Source organism: Pelecanus crispus, chromosome 9 (assembly GCF_030463565.1).
Source record: "Pelecanus crispus isolate bPelCri1 chromosome 9, bPelCri1.pri, whole genome shotgun sequence".
NCBI lineage: Eukaryota > Metazoa > Chordata > Aves > Pelecaniformes > Pelecanidae > Pelecanus > Pelecanus crispus.
Genome location: NC_134651.1, coordinates 9,981,530 through 10,003,739, shown reverse-complemented (window position 1 = coordinate 10,003,739; position 22,210 = coordinate 9,981,530).

Below are 22,210 nucleotides of genomic sequence, written 5' to 3'. Positions count from 1 at the left end.
CTGGCGTGGTCATCCCAGGACTGCAATGACAGAAACATTAGCGGAAAGAGGAGTATAAAGTGGTTGTGCAGCACATACTACCTCTTGATTACAAGTAATCTTTTCTAAATGAAGATTCAAATCCTATATGAATAATAACATGTATCTCAAACTGTGACCCTTAAAGTCTGATGAAAAGTAGATTTGATCTAATCTGTGTGGTCCAGAACCAAATCTGACATGACAGAGAGAGATATGCTGACAATATTCAAGAAAGAATACAACATTTTATTTATGAATGTGAATCAACACCCTAGGAGAGAAGGAACCTGTGGAACTCTTCAGAGCAGGTTTTCCTTGGATAACATTTCTCCATGGCCCCATAGTGTGTTATGCTGACAGTTGCAGAAATGGTTACATTAGAAAGTACTTTGAATTATTTTGAAAACTTACTAAAAAATATAATAATGCTACTATCACTATTTTTCCCAAACTGCAAACAATCTATATGCATATATATCAAACAGCATTTATGTCTCTTACACTCATTGCTGTCTGCCCTAGCTCCTCTACACTACAGGAAACTTTTCTCAAATTCTACAGGATGCACACATGCACTCTATTAAATCAACAAGCTAGAAACTTTGACAGAAAATCATGTGCTGATGACAACAAAAGTAGAGGCATGTATTATGAGTGGAATGGCCAATATTTTTTCCTGTGCTTACTCTACTGTAAAAGGAAATGTTTCTAATTTCAAGAGATCTAGCGATTGACTGATTGAACCTGTCACCTTTCTCCACTAAAAGAAGATTAAGGTATTTTTCATGTCTTAATTCACTAGCAAAAAGTAAGTATTCAGTATGGTAAGCACCTAGGCAGCAGGCAGTAGGGACAACCACTTCAGATCTTTTTCTAGGATGAAATACAGAACCAATAAAACTGGTCCTGCATTGAAATGGTTTGATTTTGGTTTTGTTCACTTTTTTTTTTCTTTTCTTTTTTTCAGGCATTCATAATTCTATGAACTACTGAATGAACTAATCACATAAGTGTTACTACTACAAGTCTTTATTGATTATATAGTATATCTCACCAAGAAATGTCTCAGGCATGTTCTAACTCTGTGGAAGACCAAATGTTGTAGAGAAGCTAATACTGATAACATCTATTGCGACAATGTTATACTGCCCAGCTACTCAGAGAACTTTTGCAACTAAAGCAGCTTTGATGAAACAAAGTAGTTTTTACTCTGAAGTTCCAGAATTAGTAACTTCTTAGTGAGTAAGAGCAATAAAGAGCATGTGATGAAAAAAAAAACCTATTTCAAGCAAAGGTTTGAAATGGTAGATATAAAAAAAACTATTGAAAACATATTTTGATTCTAGCCTGAATTTCAGTTCAGTTTGGAACAGTTGCATCTGTTAAGCAAGTAAAAACCAACTAACTCTTGGCTATCAGTAACCTTCTCCCATGTAGCTTATTGCGTACCAACCAAGTTACTACTTGACTTTTGGGAGAGGGAGAGGGATAAATTAAGAGATTAAACTTTTCAAAATATCATATTGTAAGCCAAGTTAAAAAAAACAACAAACAAAACAAAACCCAACCACAACTGTATAAAGTATTTCAATAAAGTTCTTGCTAAGACCATTTATGAGATAATTGCATTAATAATTCTTTACTCCTAGCACTATTCACTTGCTGATGTATCCAAAAGTTGTTCTCGATGCCTTTGCCTCAGCGTTACACTAGGTGATCATGTTTTGTTGCTTATTTAATATTAAGAACTTTTTGGAAGAAAACGATTCCAGGGGTACAGCCCTACAATTTGCATTCCTATCGCACAGAAGCTACTATGTTGCGAAGAGTGGTGCATTATCTTACAATGACTCCCTGAAGAAGAGTGAAAATTTTGTCCCAGTTTACAAGCTTCTACTGTGAATGCTTTACTTCCCAGATTTTCCTCTGGATTTCTTGTTTAACAATAAGATGAATAGGACTAGGTGCCCAATGGGAAGAGCATTACAAATGCCCTTAGAGATACTGCATGCTGCTTTGCCACCATGCTGTTGTTCTGGAACAGATCTTTATAGGCATTTAATGCTGCCTTCACGTCAAATTAAATACGCTCTATAATATGGAGCATTGCTCCAGTGTGATATCCATAGTTTTTAAGTTCTCATTCATAGTGTACAAGTTCTTGTAAAGAGAAAGATGGTAGATTAACAGGCATGGGTAATAAAAACTACTAAGACATGCTATAAAGGAAGCGAAGGAGCTGGAAAAAATACCCTACACACTAAATGTCATCTCCCTGAAATATGAAGAAGGAAAGTATAACTTAAGGCAAGCAGCAGCATTTGCATTCTCTCCTCTTTTCCTGAGTTCTGTTTGAGAAGTAGAGAAAGCAGACATGCTCTGTCATTACAACCTTGATACAGAAATATTTAAGCCTATAAAGAAATCTTCTGCATGTAATGACCAAAAAACCAAATAAAAAAAGACTGAATATAAAACTTGAGCTCCCTCTAGGCTACACGTGTGGACCATAAGAAGCATATTTATGATGTACAAGTAGCAGTGCACATAATTACTTGTGCATACCAGAGAATGAGGAAAAAGTGCATAAACTACTGCCACAACAAGCGTGTTCTATTCAATATGTTACGAGTAGAGGCATGTTATATTCAAAGGCAATGTTTGATAAACAAAGGACCAGAGGTTCATTTGAATTAGCCTCTAATGTAAGTCACAGGTGTTGCAGAAGGATGCAGCACTTGCTCATCTTCCTGTTGTCTCACCCTGGACAGCTCCTAAATGAGGGCAATGGTTTTACTTTAGTAAAAGTTAGTTTCCAAACAAACTTGCTTGTCAGAAGCAAGAGATTCTGGTGATTTTTACTAATTGGAGCAAAAGTGACAAGACAAAAAGAGATATTTAACTTTTTTTTTTATATAAAAAAAGAGAATGAACTGTTTAGAAGCTTTCACAAATTTTTAACACCATCTCACACTACAGCATCCTGAAGCTTCATCAACATGACTAGTCATATTATCTTTTTCTAGAACCATAACAACTTATTACTAATTAGCAATTGGGTTGATGCAATAACTATTATGATAAAGGACAGTCTTTTCCACGGGTTAGAGCATGTGTGAGATCAGGTGGAGTTAATGAGCAAGTTCATCCCACAACCAACGCCATAAGTATCTACAGGAACACCTACTATGAATTCTGACATAGGTGATAGACAAAGGTCTCTAATTTTAGTTGAAAGCAAAAATCCCAGTTTCATTTCCACAACATTTTAGCATCCAAACATTCACTTCAGACAGCTTGTATTACCCTGTCCCATGACTTCCTTTGCCAGACTCCCTAAGCCTGTTACAGTGGAGCCGACAGAAGGCAACGGGGTTTTATTCCTTACATGAACTTAGTGTAGCACTACAGCCTACTAATCCAAACCCAGTGCAGAGTTCATTGGCAGGCACCAAATATTCCTGCCTGGCAGAATCAGTCCATCAGAATGAACTTAGGTTTATATATGACCAAGTCTTATACCTGGCTTAAAATTATCTAAGGGATCTCTTATTTATCGTATGTGAGCAACTTATAGCTAGGGTGGTTTGTACTTCAGAAAATTTTCAAAAAATGGCTCTGAGTTAGAAGACTAAATTCTATTGATTTGAGTACTAGTGTGATTCCATCGCTAAGTAGCTTCTGGAAAGTGTATAATCTACCATTAATCATCTTAAATATCATTTAACATCTACATCAGCTGAAAATAAAATTAATTCAGTTGTCTCGATCTAGTCCCTGGCAGATATTTATCAGCATAAACAAACTGCTCCATAACTGCATACTACTAATATTCTATGTTTACACATGACTTAAAAAATCAGAATGGTACAGACCAAGGTGTAATTTTCAGAAGTCAGCTTTTCTACTGTGGGGTTTTTAAATTTTTTTTTTTTTTTTTTGAAAGACATACTCGCTCAATTGTATACAGTATTACATATGTAAAACCGGACAAGAAACTGTATTTCATACACTCAGTTTTAGAAGACTGAATATCTTTCTCTTATCAGTACAGAGTTCATCTAAAATTATTTTAAAATGCAAATTATTTATGATCTACTGAAAATAAGAAGTCAATTTTAATGCTGGCTGCCCTAGACAAAAGAAACTTGAAATCAAACCCCTAGATTTTAAGAACTGCTAAGATTAGAACATGTGCTCTCTTTAAAAAATAAAGTTAATACACACATTCAAATAACTATGAAAATATCACCCAAAACGTAATTCTAATCAAAGGCTTGCATAACAGGTTTAACTTCAGACTCTCTGTCCAGAATGCCTCAGAAATATGAGTGATCAGTTACTCCAGATAAAGAAAATAACAACAGGCTAGGTACTTGTTGAACCAAGAAACATAATCAGCCCTGTGTGTTCTTAGTTTATTAATACACAAGTCAACAAACGTGGTCTTAAAATATGTGTATTTCACATATTTGAAAACGTCTGTACCAAGCAATTTCAGTTCAGTATTTAAAGTGATTTTAAATTCTGCTTGTTGACAACATGACTCATCTCCACAAAGAACAGAAGAGAGCTATTTACCTTCACTTTATTTTCTATTGGCAGAAACAAAAACTCATCTAACTTATTTTCCTTAGTCACTTAAACCAGCTAGCCTTTTCCTTGAAAACTTTATGGATAACAAGCATTCTCATTTAGCAGCTAACACAGAAGAATATGTCAATAAACATAGTGTTCCCTACTCTGACAAGAACTAATGCAGACAAGATGCAGGCATTGTAATTTAAAAAAAAAAAAAAGTTTAAGAAACTTAGTGTTCATGATACAGGGAACAAAGTTCAAAGTCTTCTCCCAGTTAACCCAAAGCATTTGCTACAACAGCATTTATTTAAGAGAACCAGACTCATTCCTGATGATCGCTGGTCTAAGTAACACCAGAACATGGCACTGAAATTACATCTTTGCTTTTGGAGCACAAGCAAGCCTTACTATACTTTCCAGTTGGACTTGCAGCTCAGACATTGTCTAGCTCCCTCTCACAAGATTTTCAGGAAAAAATGCAGCCCAAATAGAAGTCTCAACGTACACATTGGTTAAAAGCCTCAACTGAGACATTTCTCAAGCTTTTAATTTTGATAAGAACGTTACTAAATTTAAAATACAATTCAGTTATTTGCCTAACATTCAGGAGGCTGAATAATGAATGGAAGTGTCCCTTCCTCAAACGCACACAGAATTTGTGCTGCAAGAGAGTATGACTACTGCAGTATATCAACATTTTATTCACTCTTTAAAACATGAATATTTAAACAGAAGACATTTTTCCCCATGCAGAAGCCTAAATAGAAGCTCTTATCTGAAATAGTAAAAGCTGTTATTTTTTTTCAAGAGGTTTTAGACTGTATAGAGATAGTTACATACACAGGCATCTCAAATGAGAGGGCACCATACATACATGTAATTGGTTGCTTTTTCTTTTTCCTCGGCAGTCTGTACAAAACGTGAAAATGTGCCTGCTTCTGACTAGCCATTAAAAGGCAGTGGTTGCACCATACTGTGATTTGGGGAGCTGAAGAAAATAGCCAGAACTGACTGATATCTGATAAACAGTAACAGGAGTCAGTTTATTGCACCAATCGTTAAATAATGGTGCTGATTATAAGGCTGCTAACTGCAGATGCTGTAATTGTCTGTCATAAATCTTAGTCATTTGTGACAGGAGCACAATGAAAGAGAGCATCTGCTTGAGGGCAAATGACTTCTGATAAATATCAGCTCTGCTAAAATGTACTTGGATGTGTCTCAATATTTTGGAGAGCCATTCATGTTGCTTCCACAAATGTGAAGTTATTATTGGTTTGTATTGATTTTGCCACCTTGGGTTTTTTTTTTTTTTTCTTTTTAAAGAGACAGAGTCAGAGAGTGACTCAAGGTTGAGTTGAATTGAATCTCAGCTCTTTATCTGATCTACTCATTCCTCTCAAATGCATGTTTGAGTGGGGGAAAAAAAATTGCACTTTTTCAGAAGATTGCTGTGCAGAAACACAGCCTGGAAAATTCAATATGTAGTTCAGCTTTTTATTTTTTCTCTTAAAGCAACTCCTTACTGAAGGAAAAGAAACATTTTTAAAACATGGGGTTTTAACATAATATTTTTAAAGGATTTAAAGTCGCTGAAGTAAGAGTCAATTAAACTATTTCTGGAGGATAATAAAATGCAAATTTAAAAAGCTATCAGAAAGTAATTTTTTGTTTTCAGAATAATTAAAAATATTTTCATTTCCCATCCAACCTATAACAATACAATAAAAACCACTAAGTTCTGCCATCCTGGCCTTTACTGCTTTAGTCTTACTTTAGTTCTTGAGCTTACAAATGCTTATCATTCAGCAGTCTATTGCAGGCTAATTTCACCATCAATGTAAGTGGTGCACACACATACTGATATTTAAATAGGTATTTCTTGGTGATAGTCTTAACACATCATCAGGATTACACTCAAAACATTTTAACAAGTAAAGGTAGAAAAATTGGACCTGAAATTTGAAATTGGAAATTTTACTGGTAACTGACCATTAGAATAGATAATGACTTTCCCTTCCAGCAATTCCTTGCTTAATTAAATTAACATTGTTTCACCTTTGTAACAAATGAATTTGGGATTCTACTTGCAGCAGTTTCTTTCACTGCACAATTGCACATGTTGCCAAAATAGGTACAACTCACATGTTGAATATGCAAAACCCAGTGGAGTAAATGGATTGCAGCTACCTGATGGAAATCTGACCCATGCCATTTACGAGTCAGGGCACCACCTTAAGGTTACACAGAGTTGGTGTAAAGAATAAAACTAGAAATTCTAAACGTAGAGAAAATTACCATTTTCTACTTTTCAAATAACTTTCATAGGGGGCTAGGACAAATATAGCATGGATCCATATCTATTCGCCCAACCTGTGTCATCGGTGAGGTTCAGACTTTAGAGGTTTACAGCACAACCCCCTATCACTTGATCTAATAAAGTGGCAACAGCAACATCACCATCTACCATGTGGGCCAGCAACTGCAAACTAGTCAAAGGACATGAAGGGCAGAGGACCCCAGAATCTGCAGTATATTCCAAATATTATAGACACCTCAGCCACAGACTATCACAGCCCAAACTGGGTCATGCTCTTTTATGGTCTCCTCTTTTGGTTCCAACTAAGCTCTGCCCTTTGCAACTCTTGGGTTTCTCTTATTTCAGCTAATGACATCATTTCTTATAACTCCATAATCCAGTATGTCTCCTTAGTCTTCTGTGTTGCTGGGACAGCAGCAGCAGATATTTTAGGACAACAGACTATTTCTGCACACAATATCAGAACAACTCTTGACAAGCAAAGGACAACAGAGAAGGTTCTGGTTAGCATCGACAGAATATCCAGTTCATCCCCAGGACCAAAACCAAGCAAACAAAAACACCCCACCACACACACCAAAAAAAAAAAAAAAAAACCAACCTAAAAAAAACCCCAAACCCCCAAAAAGCCAGCCTGAATTCTGTTCTGGCAGAGGTCTTAAAATCTCAGCACAGGCCGCAATTTATCAAACCACCAAATAGTTGAGGACAGAGGAAAAAAAGGCAAACATGTCTGGGGGGAAAAAAAGAGTACCTAGGTTACATGTCAAAGATCAAAAGAGCTGTAAATACATTTTTTTCTCTTATTAAAATTTTGGTAGTTTTTCCTTTTATAGGACCCAATCAAGGCCTCATTCAATCAGTTTAGTGGGAGCTCTATCTTTTGTACGGCATACTGGAAAGCAAATACAAGTGTAACGTATGAAAAACCGAATCGGAAGACAGAAGTAGTGATGTATGAAGGATGGTAGAGGATTTGGCTGGATCTTTTTCCCCATGTACTTCCACATTCATGACACTGTAAGGATTGTATTTTCTTCCAAAGCTGTAGAAATCCTGGAGAAAGAAGGGAGAGAACAAGACAGAGAAAGAGAGAGGTATTTTCTTGGGTCGTCTTTAGGACTCCGAACCACTTCTTAGTCAGTAAGACTTTAATCTTGTGCTATTTCTCTCATGGAGAGGTTGTGTTTTATTATACATTTTACTCTTGTTTTCTGTAGCAAAGACCAAATGACCATGCCCAGGGGAAATCCTGATGTAAAATGGAGTTAAAGAATAGCATGATGGGCACATAAATACATGAGACCTATTAAAGAAGAATCAATATGCTTTTTGTAAAAAGAAGGAATACTTCAGAAGTTTATTGGTGTTTTTAAAAGAATTCAACAGTTATATGTATGAGGAAGATCTAAGTGATAAAACCTTGAAATTCAAAAAGGCTGTTGGCAAAGTCCTTTGTAAAAAGCTATTAAAGAAACTAAGTTGCCATGAGATAAGAGGGAAGGTTCTCACCTGGATAATAAATAAATAAAATTTAAAAAACCCAAAGGAAATAGAGGGTGAGGAGTAAGCAGACAATTTTCATAGTGGTATGAGGTCAGCAGTAGCAGCTCATGAAGATCTGTGCTAAGGCCCACACTATTTGTAGCATTCAAAGAAACTAGATTACTAAAGTTAGTGGGAAAAAATCCCTCATTAGTAGAGAGTCATGGGAGAACATTACAGTACCAGGTGAATGAGCAATAAAATGGCAGATGAAATTTGTTGTGGATAAAAGTTAAGATACACTTGTGAAGAATGAACAATCTCATTTTACCTATGCATACAGAAGTTCCAAGATGACTATTGCCATTTGCTAATAGAATAGACTGTTTTATGAAACACCAGATCAATGCTCGCTTGCAGTCAAAAAAGTCAACTAAACATTGTAAATATTTAAGAAAGAGATAGAGAATAAATTAGGGAATGACATGGTGTTTCTGTATCTTGAATACTGAATGGAGTTCTTCCCTTTCTCTCCCCAAAATACATGTTAGAAATAGTAAAGATACAGAGAAGGCAACAAGGACTGTAAAAATCTGGACTAGAGACTAGATGAGGGAGGTTAAAAAGCTATGAAATTTAAGATCAATTTTACAAAATGTGCGATATAAAAATCCACTGAAGGTTATAGAAAAACCCCATTACTGCCTCAGAACACAGCACTGCAAACTGCTGGAAGCTGAGGAAGTAGTCTGGAGAAGTACTATGGTATGAATGCCTTGTTCGTACATTCTGTCTTGGGTCTCCACTGCTGGTCATTGTCAGAAGATACAGAGTCAAAGGGACTTTGGGTATTAATGAACTTAATAGAAAAGGTTTTATATTTAATGATGATTTTGCTTAATGAAATGGCCAAAAGGAATCCCCCCTTCACATTAAGGTTGCCTGTGAACACAAAGGAGATGTTAAAATTTTTAAAAAAATGGGTTTAGTCGCTTACTATATTTTGTCCCTAAGGAACATTTCCATTCTCTAACTCATCTTTAGTCTCTAAAGATATATTAGACACAAAATCTCCTCAAAGTATAGAGGCAGAAAAAAGTTTCTTGCTTTCTTCCTCCTTCCTTGAGCTGCTTTATTTCCATCACCATTCCTACTGCCTGAAATACACTGCCTTAGCTTCTACCTCCCAATTCATAGAATCATAGAATTGTTTAGGTTGGAAAAGACAAGAATTTGTAGATGAAGGCTGTGAGGAACACTGGATAGGCAATTGGAGAATACATTCAGTTAAGTCTAATGAGGAAACATGATCTAGCCTTTCCCTCAGTTAAACAAGCAAACAAAAAACTCTGCACAAAAAACCAAAAACCAATGCCCAACTGGTTCTCAAGTTTGGATGTACAGGGATTAGTCTACATCCAGCATCTATAAAAACCACCTTTTATAGGTACAGTATCTATTAGACCTGTTGAAAGGATGATCTTGTCATTGCTCTTTGTTTAAAATCTCTCTTCCAACCTGCTAGCAACAGGTTGTAAAGACTCCAAAGTATGAGATTTTTTTTTTAAAAGCCAAGCTGGCTTTCTTTGTCACCTCCTTGGTAGCAAAGAGTTGATAAAGAGTATAGTGTTTCTATTTTAAATAGAATAGTAATAGTGTTTGTTTTGATCCTTCAGCATTCACTTTTTCCTCTGCAATCAAGAAAGCTCAGATTCAGGCACAAGTCAAGTGCCAGGTAGCATATTTCCTCCCACCTGAAGTTAAAGACTAAGAGCAAGGCAGCTTTCTTGATACTCACTAGCTTTCAACCATCAACACCACACAGTGGCTCCATTCCAACAGCACTAAGTAATGGCCAAAGGTCAGGCAAACCAAGGAGATCGCAATTCCAGAGGCTGGAGGGTCCAGGCTATGGGTCTTACATGCAAACTGCTGGAATGCAAGAGGATGTAACCTAAGTATTTGTCTGCAACTTAAGGCATCAAATGATGCCAACAGGAGCCAGGTTCAAAGCAAAAAGAGGCAGCTCCTTATGTTATGGGTAACAGACTCCTGGAACCTGTTAATGAAGACAATTATGGCTGTTAGAAGTTTACAGGCTTAAGGGAAGACTGTGGAAATGGAAGTGTAATCACTTGAGGGTTACTAAGTAGACACAAACCCAAAATTGACTCAGCTGAGCTGAAAAAAAAAAATTAAAAGCAGGAATGTCAATGAAGTTTCATACATTTTTGCCCTGATCTTATGCTTTGGGAGGGAACAACTCATACTTATTGTTTGAATCAAGACACTGGGCAAAATAGCCTTTTGGTCTGAACACATTCTCACATGCATCAAAACTCCTTTTGTGCACATCTTTGTATTATGGTAGACACGAGGGTTCTTCCCTCCCAATGGAAGAGAGGTATGCTCCCATAGAGTAAGTACAGGGGCTGCCACTGTAAAATGGTCTACTTGAGCTTACTCTTCCATAACCTGTTTGCATGTCCACATCCTTTGATCTTCCTCTCTTTGCTTACAAGAAGTGCTTGTGGTTTCAAAACCCCTATTTCAGCTTACATTTCAACCACAACCATGTCACAGTACATAAGAATTAGCCATTAATTTTACTATTGCTGGTAGATATCAATATTTCTTATTTTTATTAACTTCCTCAGATTTCTTTAACTAGCTTGTTTGCCATAGTAGTTATGTGTGCATATAAGCATTTTTAACAAGCTTATGCTACACTGGAACAGCTGCCCAGCCAAAGCAGCAAGGCCAGGCAAGTGGCTCGGTAAAGCCCTCCAGCAGAGACACATCCCCAGTGACCAAAGTAGCTCATTGATTCAGTTGCTTCCTAGAACACCATCAGCTACACAGGCACAGGGACCTTTTCACAGGACTTCATCTTGCAGTACAGCATGGCTATCACCAGTGCAACTGTCATTTTCTCAGACTGTAATCCAACCTTGGCAGCAGAACTTTGCAGCACAAATCTTGTCCAAATATACTCAAGAAAACCACTACAAATATATGGGACTAGGATAAATCACATTGCCTAGTTAGCCTTGGGGATCAAGCAATAACTTAAAGTGTAAGTTTATTTCAGGTTAAAAATAAAACCTCTAACCTCTTAACCAGTTCCAATGGAAATCTTCCATTAAAAATTACTGTCAAGAAGCAAGGGAAAGCAGTATTCAGATTTTAAATTGTTTCCAAAGAATGCTTTGAAAGGTTTCACAAAGCCCACAGTGAAACCATCCAATAAGTTTTCTGTGACTGTTGAATCAGACGCTTTTACACCCCCCACCCCTCCCAATGTTTAATTATCAGTTTAGTGGAAGTCTACAGTAGTTTTTTTCTCAGGTTTTACCCACGGTACATCATTTGCCAAAGCTACACCAAAATGTTTTCAGACCTTTAGACAACCGGATTTCTTACAGTTTCTTTAAAGGAAAAGATGACTGTGAATGCTTTGCTTTAAGTTGAAGATAAAAATTTGGAGCAGGGGAGGAAATTGGTTTTTCTTGTCTTAGGATTGGTCCAAAGCAAGTTATTATTTATGTGAACAGAAACTCACCTATCTGTGATGAGTATACAACATCACCTCAAGTAACTTTTACTAGAAGAAGATTTCATCAAATTAATGGATTTTTTCCAGAACAATCTGCATGAAAACTAATATGCTGAAAGAGTAGCATGGCTTAATTTCAATTTAATTATTTTTTTTTTTAAAATGATTCTTAAGCTTGAATTACAAATCTTCTCAGGTCCATCTATTTTCTTATTAGCTCAAGACTAAGATGTTGTGGCCTCAAATTTTCTTTAGAATGAGCTTTAAATTATGTTTGTGCAACAGCCATTTCAAGGCAGATTTATCACTTTCAGTGGAATGCCAGCAGATCAGCAGGGTGTGCAGTCTGTATCTGTGAGGCCACATGGGCATTCTTGCCTTGAGAGTATGAAGCCTATCCTAGGGGCACTTAACGGGTTAAAAACCACTGCAATATGCATTAAGCACATGTTTCAAGTCAGCAGGGTGCCAGTCTAAGATGTCCTCAAAGCCTAATTTGATAGATATTATGCCATATGCTGCTGCAAGTAGTTAGTAATAAAGAAGTAAAAATTTTATGGATGAGCAAAATAGGAGCTCTTATGGATGGAGTGTTTTTAAATCAGGTGTATAATTTACCTACCGTCAGACCACATGTAGAGTGCATTACTCAATTGAACTTACAAGCAGATAGGAAGGCAGTTTCTTTTAATAAGCACTTCTTCAACTTATTGGCTCTACAATTACTTGCACCAATTACCAGCAGCTGCTGCCTGTTTGGTGTTTTATCTTAGACAAGGAGTTACATTAGTTTCTAATCAACAAACCATTCAAGGACTCTTTAAAAATATTTAAATTTAATTTCCCCATTTATTTTGAATTAACTGAAATACTGGATATTTTCATTGTAGTACTTTGATTCTTCTTAGGTTCTTCTCCAAACATAGATTTATTGTTGTAACATTAATTTTAAGAATTCTAGAAATCCAAGAATATACATCATAAAATATTTGATACAGACATATATATGCCTTCAGCATATGCAGCATTAGTTTTTGCCTTATTAACCATATATGGCAGTAAATATACTGTTGATTGTTACTACTTTTCTAAAACATTAAGTTTGCCATAGAATGTATGATACTCCAAGACCTTTATGACTTGTTCAAGTCTCTTAACTTTATTTATTATTTACCTGGCTGACTCATACTTAATAGGGCACTGGCTAATGTACCAAGATAACAATTACCAAAGAAAGCATTTTAATATTTTTTTAAACATATAAAGATACTCTTTGTTATGGAAAGAAAGGATTTTTTTTTCTTTATCTCTAGATTTTCAAGCAACTTAATGACACTTGAGAAACACCTTCCTGTAACATGAAAACTGGTATTTCTTTTGTAGGCTTTCTTCCCAAATATCTCAGTTGGAGAAACAGAATAAAACAAATAATTTAAAACTCTAAGTAGCAGAAGTAGCTGAAAAACTAAGATGCACTGGAATACCAGACTCATTTTTTGCAAATAAAAGTAATAATTAAATACAAACCAGGGTGTCTGCTAAGTTATTCCAACTGAGGCCTTATATAAATTACAGAATTGCCACCTCTGCTGTTACGCCAGAGGATTCTACCAATGTAGAGTACAATAAACTCTTGAGAGACTTCCTGGTGGTCTATACCTACTCCTACCTATGCCACCTTCCCCCAAAAAACCAAATTCTAGGGACAGGCAAGTTTACACAGATCTGGTGCAATTTAAGAGGCTGCAGTATACAGCAGTTCTTCAGGAACAAGAGGCTGTTGTTCTGGAAACAGCCTTCTTCATGACAAATTCCTGGGAGAATTCTGCCTTTCCAGGGAGCAAACTGTTTATTACAAAGAGAACAGTCAGATAAAAATAAACACCACAACAAAACCAACCAACCAAAACAAAACCACAACAAAAACACCTTTTGCATTTAAGTTCTTATACACATTTTTTGAGTTTGTCTTCTCAGGTATGGGGACACCCTTCATACTATGCATGAACAGCATTCTAGGAAGCTTAAAATCTGAACATATGCTATTGGGATAGGTACCATTAGCGCTCAATCCACTTTAGAGGGTACATCAATCACCACAGGAGAGTTAGCCAAAATAAAACCAAACTACACCAAAATATTTCTCTATAGAAGGCAAAAAGAGCTACTTTGGAAATTTTAGAGCACAATTTTCAGAACCAAGACAGTCAGGAGAAACTTTCAGTGACATCATGATGCAATTTAACAGATAAATGCTTGTGTATAGCCTTAGCTAGTTAAACCCCATCTATAGAAATCTTGCAACTCTAGCTGTCTTCAGGGCAATATCATGATTCCAGGTTTAACACTCAGGAAAGAGAAGGTGCCAATTCAGTGATGTCTCTCAAATCCATTGGTACAAAGGGATATAAGTCCAAAGCTGGTAAAAAAAAATTCAGTTTCCCATTCACAGGGAGTTTTTTTATAGACATACATTGCAGCTGTTTGAGGGAAACAAAGAAAAAACTTTCTTGTTCCTAATTTTCTGAAATTATGCATCAGGGCATGCAAGTCCTGCACCTTCTGCAAAATAATTAAATATAAATAGAGCAGCCTACTTGTTTCATATGATTATCTGTTTAAAAGAAATTATCAAGACTGCTAAAAACCCCAGAAGATTCCTTAAAAGAGGCCTCAGGATCAATGCCTCATGTCATAAAGGAGCCCTCTGTAAATATCATGATATTACAACTCTTTTCAGAACCCCATGCCAGAGGGGTCTTCTAGTATACTGGATCCAAACATGGACTTCAAACTGTAATCATAGAATAATTTAGGATGCAAGAAACATTTGGAAGTCATCTGATCCAACCCTCACACTCCCCAAGCAAAGTCAACTTCAGAGCTGGTCTTGAATCAAATTATGCTAAAAATGGCAACAGAAAGTGGGAAAGTTAGTCTGCAAATTAAGAAATTCATTTAGAAACTTTGTTTTCAAGTGATGCTCACTACAAGTGATGAATCACCCTTACATGTCTCAGAAGTTATTATTTGTATATCCTTCCTCATTTTTTTTCTCCAAAGCAAGCTAAAGAAAAAGCTGTGGAGGGAGGGGGTAATTTTCTAGGATTTTATGCAAGTAAACAGTCAGGCCTTCTTCACTCTTCCAAAAAGAAAAAATGCCATTTTCCACAGAAAAGGAAGGTCCTGCCCTCTCTCTACCATAGACTTAGAATTTAGTTTCTTCATCACACTACCAGTGTATTAAAGCCACCCAAGACCATAAAACATCTTGCTCTTAAAGTTTAGAAATACACACATTCGTATTTTTATTGCAAATTCCTTTAAGTCATGCAGTTAACTTACAAATTATCCATCTTTTAATGTGATCTCTCACAGCTGGGAAACCTTCTCAAGACCCAATCAGATATTCACATCAATTTGTTTAATTAACACTAAGCTTAATATCTCTCAATTATGACTGCAAACACTTTCTTAAAACAAATCAAACTCACTAACTTACAAAAACAAAACAAAGAAATCTTACACCATTTAAAAATGACTGACGTAAATCTTTGAGAAGATTGATTCAAAGCTTCTTAGGCATTTTGAGTGGAGAAAATGCAGAAGATCCACAAAACCTGAGGTTCAAACACCAGAAGGGTCTGCTCAAGTTATCTGTTTGTATTCCTTCAAGGTGTGAGTAGTACACCAGCTTATCATGCGCCCCTAATTTATACAAGATCTTTTTCCTCTCTTCCCATGGATTTATTCTTTTCCCCCCAGCATACATGAGGGACTGTATAGTATTCTTGGACAAATACACGCAGTTCTCAAGTGTTTCTTGAAAGAAAGGTGGTCCATCACATTAGCAAAACTAAGGTCATCATATATATATTTTTGCTGCTCGTAATTTAAATTCCACACGGTCTTCTGATAACACCCCGAAGAATGACATTATTTAAGCACATACACACTACTATCCTGCAGAACACATGATGTTAAAAGACACCAGGACTGTAACTGCTGGTTTCTCTAGCTGATACATTAAGGTGCTCAGAAAACTGTATAAGGATCTTACCCTCTCTCTGGGTCAAATCTATAAAATGCAAAGCACTTACTATGCATAATCCTCTAAGTACATTAGTCATCCTTGGGAATACACATTTATTACATAATGAATTTCAGACAAATCTACAATTACAAAAATTATTGTTGTTCTAGAGCTATACTTGGAGAGAATGTGCAGATTATGTAAACAAAAGGAAATATGAAAATATGGTATCAATGAAGTCACTAATCTATCATAGCTCTATAGCGCTACCTGGACACTGGTATGCACCTTATTGCATAATATACATTGTTTTTATTCAATTATACACAGTACAGATACTTAAAGGCATAAAATTAACTATACTGTGTTATGTCTTTCTTACAGAAAATTTTGCCAGCTGAAAGGGAGTTGTAGTCAAAGAAACACTGTTAAGCTTAAAGTAACTGTATCATGCCCAATACAAATATCAGTTTGACAATAAAAGCATTAGACCTTGCTCTTGAGCATGGACAGCTATGTATTTAACTAATCAAGGACCTCATTCTGCAAGCTCTTTGCCTGCCATACTTCCAGTGACCTCTGAAAGGGCCAGTAAGCAGGAACATCTGAAGCTATAGCAATAGAAACTATTTCCTAGCTTATTTAAAGTCTTTTCCTATGGAATATCAGAGGCATACTGACATTTTTTCAAAGTTAAAATCCATTTTGATTACCTCAATCAAGAAACAAAATTTAAAAATTTAATTAAAAAATTAAATGCCCGAGGCACCCAAGTGGCAGCTAGAGTGGACTCCCTCCTGTTAAGGTCCTCCCTCTTGACAATTTAACCCAGACAATGAAGCAGTAATTGTCCAATATGCTGCTTGTTTTTCAGATAGTAAACTTGCTATTTTAAGATTGAAAAATTCTAAGTGCAAGTGTAATGAACACCTAAAAAAACTGCTTTATCAATCATCTGGAAAGAGGCAAAGAAGTTGTATCATTTGGCAATTCCCAAGTGCCAGAAAATACCTGGAAAAGAGAAGATTTAATATCCTTTTTTGTTTTAGTATTACTTAGCCCTTAAAGATGGATACAACAACACTGGCAACTCCTAAAATATCCTAAAATCGGAATATTCACTATGATGGCAATAAAGCCTTACTTTCAGTTATGCGCACAAAATTATCTCATCTCTTCCTAGATTAAGATATTATCTTTACTGCTGATCTAATAGGACAAATTTGAAATCTTCTAAAACAGATAAGCATCTCATTCAGTTCTCCGCCATAAAACCCAAGACTTGTGTTCCCAGAAGTACCAGAGCTCCTCAGACAAACTCCTAAGATACCAGCCCCACCCCCCAAACCAAGCCCCAAAATAAGTCCTTCTACTTAGTACAACGGACACTAGCGTTGAGGCCCCATGAGAGAAAACAGATTCAGAATTCTCTCTTGTATTTCTCAACAAAGTTGACTTAGGACTTGTAAGATCAAGTCTACTGGATCTCATTAAATAACTATGCTCTGAAAGAAAACATAGAAAGAATAAAAAGATAGATGGATGGAAAGGGAATAGCAAGCTTTAAAGAAAGGATCCGGGGGTTTCTGTCCCTTTCGTACAAGCTCTTTAAAAATGCACATCTTGGGTTCCTCAAGGAAAGAAAAAACCCAAACAACAACAACAAAACCCACACAGCTCTTGAGTAAAGGCAATCTGTTTGTGCATGAACTTTGTTTTTACAAAAATAGCAGAAATGGAATGGTCATTTCTTACATGTCAAGCACATTTTTTTCTTTACAGAATGGTAGTTCTACAGTTGCAGTTCTTGTAAGCGTGCCCAGGAAGGCTTTAACTAGTTAAGGTGAGCACCACAGTGTTCACTGCCAGACAGTCACGTGAGAAATGGACACTCACCAGTTATTTCCAGTACCTACACAAACCGATATCCAAGTGCAGCTAGGGACTACACTGTAAATATGAGATAGGGAAATGAAATAAATTAACTATTTTTGTCAAACCAGAATTTACAGATTTCGGGACTTGGTTAAATTTGAGGTGATGCATCTTACCATTGATTTTTTCTTTTTTTTAAATAATAGCACACCTCTTCTTTTTAAGCATACATCTATGATTCTTCTCATTACCAGATATAGTAATATCTATTATAGACGTATTAAATAAGGTTCACTTTACTGAGGAAGATTTTACTCTTTAAAATGAGAGCTTTTTAATATGATGGAAAATTTTCTTTTAAAAACTAGAATTAATGTGCACTGCATATGTGTTGTAAAACAGGCAGTGCATCATTATCACCTCCTACTCAGATCCATTTTAACTATAATCTCAGTATTTGGGTAGCTCAGCTAATTAGCAACCTAGTATTACAGTAAAGATGAGATTGTCATGTTATTTCAAGTGGTTTTTAGCAGTCTTTGAACACTAGCTACTAAATTCGTTAACAGTTTGCACTATTTTAAGAAGATTATATAATTTTTCAAAAGTCTAGAAACTGAAGAGATATGTAATTTGATTAAAAACTGCATTTACATTTATATAAGGTTTTTTCAGTTTGTTTTTTTGTTGTTTTTTTTTTTTTAAACACATTGGGCCATCTCTATAGACTGCTTGCATTAATTGATTCTGGGGTTAGAACACCAGCATTTCTGGCATTTCCTCTCCTTACCATTCCAAGTTGTGGCCTCATTTCCATGAGCACTGAAAACACAAAAATAACAGTAGAAAAGTCTATTTCTTTATCAGTGCATGTGCACATTGAACAACAAATCCAGGGATAGTCCAGCAACAAGGTTCAGAATCCTTATTTGAGCAGTCATAAGAAAGTAACTATTACAAGAAAGCACAAGGCAGCTAGCACTACAACTTTTTTCATACCCACATAATCAAATGATGTCATAATTTCCTCACTGCTCAGTGAGTCCAATGTTTTCAGACAAAAGGAACAGGTATGATTTCACTCACAAGCTGTTCAAAACAATTAAGTCACTGGGCTTAAGCTTTTATGCATTCAGACAGTACACTGGGTTTTAGATACCTGCATTGTTTTCTGATTAGTGCCTACTATGTAGTCCCTGTACCTTGTAAAGTCGCTTCCTCAAACATGACCTTAGCAACACTATTTGCCGCATCATCTTCTCTAGTTGTGGTCAGAGCTATTTTACCAAACCAAATCCTTTGTAAGTATAGAAGTTAATCTAATTGGTGGGAGGAGTGTTCACCCTTTTTTGTTTCTAGTCCCAAATATGTGTTTGAATAGAGGTAGAAAGAGGTAGAAATTTCTGCTTTGTCAGAAGAATCTTACAGCTTAGGCATTTGAATGGGCATGGAATTCCTGAAGCCTCATCAAATTGTGTTTTCTCTGGTGAAGTATACTCAGACCATAATATGTTTTTCCTCTAATAAAGCATCACAAAAGCCAACCATCACTTCTTATTTCAAAATATCTAAATGACTGAAGTCCCACTTTCAACCTGCAACATTCCCTTGAGTTAAATACTGAATCACTATCGCACGCATTCAGTGCACAGGTTTGTTTAAGAGAAAAGGAAGAAGATAACATTGAAAATCACTTTCATAAGTATACCTTAAAAATAACAGAAACACGATCTCTTGTATCAAAACATACAGAATTAGTTTAAAATAGCTTGCCAAGTTTGCCTGCTTTCACCATATTTGCTTAAAGCATAAGTAGTCTGAAGTAGAAATAAGATACAAATGTTAAAAGAGAACAGAGTACCAACAATGCAACTGAAAACCTTTGCCTGTGAAATACAAATTATCCTCCAGTTAACATATTTTTAACACTAAACTAGGATTTTTCCCCTAATATTTTGCAACAAAAATTGCCACATGAAGCAATAACAGTAATTGAGCACTGTATTAGATGAGAAGTTTATGACATTTAACCTTTCCAACATTCACATGCACAACCCAATGAAAAGTACATTACTCATTAGAAAGCTGAATGTGAAAGAGATTCTCCAAATAGCTACCAAACAGGTACAGAAGGGAAAGCAGGCCATTAAACAATCCAGAATTCTGATGCTATAGGTAAGAAAGATGATGAAAGAACTACATATGTTTTTGACAACCAAAAATTAAGAGGAGAGTGGTTTTGCAATCAGTTTTGAAAACAGAGCCCCATGGTCTGCTAAAACAGACACACACAAAGACCGGACAATTCAATGCAATCTTAGACTGTTTATGGAAAAAAACAAGGTAACACTTACATATAATTTAGGAATTATTCATCAGAACGATTCTCATTTCCTTTGTAAGAACTGCTTAGAGGATTTAGAGTAGATATTCCATGCAACCATATATGCAGCACCTAGTCAGCAACCTATTCTTTAAAATCAGATTTTCATATGAGTAGGACTAGAAAAGGAGCCTGGAAGAAAGCAAGTACAGTTGACCCAATTCTTCACTCGAGTTGTACACTATATATATATGTATACTGGGGCTAATTGGATATAAAATTATGGACTGATAGGAGTGAACTATTGTTACACACAATGCTTTTTCTGGCAGTATTATAGCATATCTGATAAAAGCCCGTATACATGATCTACTTATTGATTAAATGTACAAAGGACTGACAATACTAAGAACTCTCCCAAATTAAAATCAAAAAGCAGTTTAATTTGGAGCTAAGTGTGAAATGCCTATTCATTTATCACTTCGTGAAAGGTGGTAGAAGCGAAAAGCCTAATTCATTTCTTTTAAGTAAAATAAAGGACTAGGCTAGTATTTATTTGTTTATCCTACAGATTGTTTTGTATTACAGGATAATTGTGGGATTATCATTTCCACTCAAGGGAGAAATGCATTTATTTGTTACCATTGCATCAGACTATTATTCTGTACTGTTCAGCATTAGCAGAATTTCATCCATCATACAATACATTCAGACAGAAGTTCATTTTATAAAATCATATTTTAATCTCATGTATTGATTTCTCAACCCACCATATACAATTCGTCTCATTACTTATGTTTGACTGCAGCAACTTCCTGGAAGGCCAAGTGTAGGCACCTGAAGACACAATTCTATTGCTAACTGTAGGGAACATCAGTTAAAACCCAGGCTACAAAAGTCACAGTCATCATGTGTAGAGATCCCCTTTTCCCCCTTCATCATCACCCTTCTAATTTCCATGCTGATTAACCAAGACTCATATCTTACAGTTTTCCACATTGTGTCTACTTTTGAATTATCACAACATCTAGATTTCTCAGGCTCATTATCTTGTCTCCAGAATGGTTTCAGGGCTGACTCTGCTTTCAAAAGGTGACATTTTTCCTCGTTAGAATTATGCAGAATTCCAGAACACACTAAAACCAGCAGCAGTTCACTTCTATGTATCTCTTTCTATATTCTGTACCTACAAACAGGGCCTTTCTGAACATAACAGCATTTGTGTCCTTAAGGCAAAATAAATTGCAAGAAGCACAATGGAAAGCTCTCTAAAGACTTCATTGCTGAAGTCGTTATTCAAAACACACCCCATTGCCAAATCTACAGAGCAGAATAGCATTGCACTCCCTGCCTTCCCCTCCTCCCTGAACTACAGATATTGACTGCAAAATTGACATTAATAACGCAAAGAAGAAAATATTCAAGAAAGAAATAGAGGGTTAAGCTCCTGAATTTAAAAAGTGCTCTAAACTTCTAATAGAGGAAAATAAAACAAAAAAAGTCTTTAGGAAGCAGGCAAAACAAAACACAAAAAAAGAAAAAGAAAAAGAGGTATTCTGCTTCCCCATATAAACGTTACATGTATCCAAATTTGTCCAGGACTGGACCCTGCAAGGACTAAGAGAACCAGTCTCATTGTGACATAAGCAGGTAAAAATTTACTGAGTCATGTACCTCACTAAAATTAAGTTAATACTGCTCATTTGTAGAATCCAAAAACTTGTGCCTTTTTAGCTGCAACTTTTTGGTTCCTTTAAGCGCACTTATTCCAAACAAAAAGCTTTTATGTGAGGAATTTCTTTTACATTGTGATATCATAAACCATCTAATTGTCAAAGTCACTTTGTAGGAAACAAATGAGCTTGTAAATTTAGCACGGTAAGAACAGAGTGATAAAGTTGTACTCACTCAGCATATACTTAGCCATAGATACAGCAACTATAATATACAATTGTTCATTCAGAAGACAGAAAGATATTTAATATTTTGCCAATTTTAATAAATCTGTTAATTTTC